The following is a 2,230-nucleotide window of genomic DNA, read 5'->3' as shown; positions in this document are numbered from 1 at the left end:
GTATGGTTTCTTTTCTCCTGAGTCAGAAAGCTTTATTCTGCTTCATTTACCCCTTCTTTGCTCCTTAATGGATCTTGGAATCCAGTTTCCAGATTTTTTTATTTCCTTTAATAGGAAACTTCACAACCATTTCCTGAGGACTTTTGCAGATGAAAACAAGTGGAGAACGTGATTCTTGACTGATGTCTGGAAACTGCTCCTTAAATTGCCTGTGAAACAAGCAATTAGGTCCAGACAGCCCAAAAGACAACCTGATGGATAGTCACTGGGGAATTCCACATCTTTCCTATGAAGATGATATGTAGCCTGGAGTTCTGAGACTTTTTGAAGGCAGAGGGAGGTTTTCGCTATGACTGCTATCCAAAGTTGTCCTCTGTGGGAGATGTACCAGGATCTGTACTCCGTCATTTTCTAATCCCTCTAACAAGCTGAGAAATCCAGGGCTGATGTATAGAGAGACATGAACCACTGTCCAACCTCCCTGAAAGTCTTGATCCTGGATTCACAAGAGGTACTGAAATGAGTTGAATTCTAGTCCCAATCCTGCTGAATGGAAAGCTTTCTTCTGTGAGGCTGCACCTGTGTGGTCAACCCACTGGGGAGGGGACTCATATGTGCTGAGATTTACCAGAACTTCCAAAGGCTCTTCAGGAGATACATCAAATGTGATCAGTGTCTAGTTCAAGGTTTCCTTAGCAATGGCCTGTATTGTCTCATCTAGTCTGCTGTGATATTCTGCTAATGGATTTTCTTCTTCCAGGATCTTCCTGCTGTAAAGTCAATGGTGACCTTCTTAGAGAGTCGAGAGGCATGTCGAAGTTCTCTCAGCTCTTCTTCTCACTTCTCATTTGGTTTCCCACTCAAGTTTGGACAACCACTGGTTAGAATCACTGGCAAAAAATCTGATCATCAATAACTTGGGTCCTTTGAAAACTAGCTCTATGCAACTCTAACAGCCTGTCTTTGTGCTTGATATCCTTCTCCAGACCAGACATAATTTGAAATTCTCGATGACATAGAAAGTCCTTGGCAGAGTTGTCCACCTTTCCAAAATTCTCCATCAATGGCATGAGCTTCTTTAGCAGTTTCTGGCTCTCATTTGTGTTATGCTGTAAAATATCCTGTTCTTCATGAGTACATACCATTGTGACACATAATAAGCAAGGACTGGAGCCCTCTTGTTCACAAACAACAGGCCCACAGATCAAACAGCTATTGATGAGCTTGTGTTTCTGGCCCAGGCAAACACAAGGGTGGCAACTGGGGAGCAGACTGCAGGCCTGTGGGTCCCTCTCTTGTGTGTAAATTGACAAATTTTGTCTCCTTCTTAAAGGAGTTGCTGTTCTCTCATGCCTTGGGCAAATCAAAAGATGTTTTACCTCTGCAGTTGTGTCAGGTGCAGCAAACACAGGAACTTCTTGTCTATCTCTCCCTTTCCTCCTACCCAGCTTTAGCTGGTCCCTTGGTTTCTGCCTATGTAAAGTTTCATATTTTTGGAAGCACTGTGCATGATCTCCTTGCTGACATCCAGGTCAACAGTTTTCCCCCCTGCTGGATGCACCATTACACCAGTGTCTCCTTGGACACTGCCCCAGTCACTGCCATCTTTCCCGGACAGAACCAGCTGGGCTTAACGCTTGTTTTTTTATATAATTGAGTGCAAATATAGAGTTGTTTTGCTCCAGAGGCCAAATTTTAACCTGGGTGAGTTAATGATTCAAGTTAATTTCCAAACACCACAAACTAAGTACAACCTCAGTGAGAATTTAAAAAGACTAGGATAATATCTTACTAATTTACATAGTTACCGTATTTTGTTATGTACAAAGGAATTTCTCAGGAAAAATTTTTAATGTTTTATAAGAGTCTTGTGAAGTGGATATCATTAGCCTTGTTTTACAGATGTCAGAAAAGAATACATGGAAGTAAATGGTAGATTTGTCTCCCAATTTCAAATTCACTCTTCTTAAAATTAAATTGTTAAATTCATTTAATGTTTACCTTTGAAAAGTTGGGTAAATAATAGTGGCTCCTTCTCTACTGGAGTATGAAGAAGGTTGAAATATCCCTCATCTGCAATTCAACTCTAGGTTTTGACAGCAGAGAAGCTGTTTATACTGGAATATCTGGCAAAACCTGTTTGTTGTCTCATATCCACAGTCGTGTGACCAACAGAGACCCAGTAGTATCTGGTCACTCCAAGTAGACCGTGTTGATCAAATGTTATTAT

At 41.2% G+C, this 2,230-nt stretch overlaps 1 pseudogene; it reads right to left on the bottom strand.

Annotated features, from left to right (window-relative positions):
- Positions 1–531: 531 nt before the first annotated feature.
- On the bottom strand, positions 532–1,605 carry LOC116476962 (activating signal cointegrator 1-like; annotated as a pseudogene).
- Between the last annotated feature and the right edge of the window lie 625 nt (positions 1,606–2,230).

Source organism: Hylobates moloch, unplaced genomic scaffold (genome assembly GCF_009828535.3).
Source record: "Hylobates moloch isolate HMO894 unplaced genomic scaffold, HMol_V3 SCAFFOLD_2, whole genome shotgun sequence".
Taxonomy (NCBI): domain Eukaryota; kingdom Metazoa; phylum Chordata; class Mammalia; order Primates; family Hylobatidae; genus Hylobates; species Hylobates moloch.
Note: the sequence above shows the minus strand (reverse complement) of the source record. Positions and strands in the feature narration are given on the sequence as shown.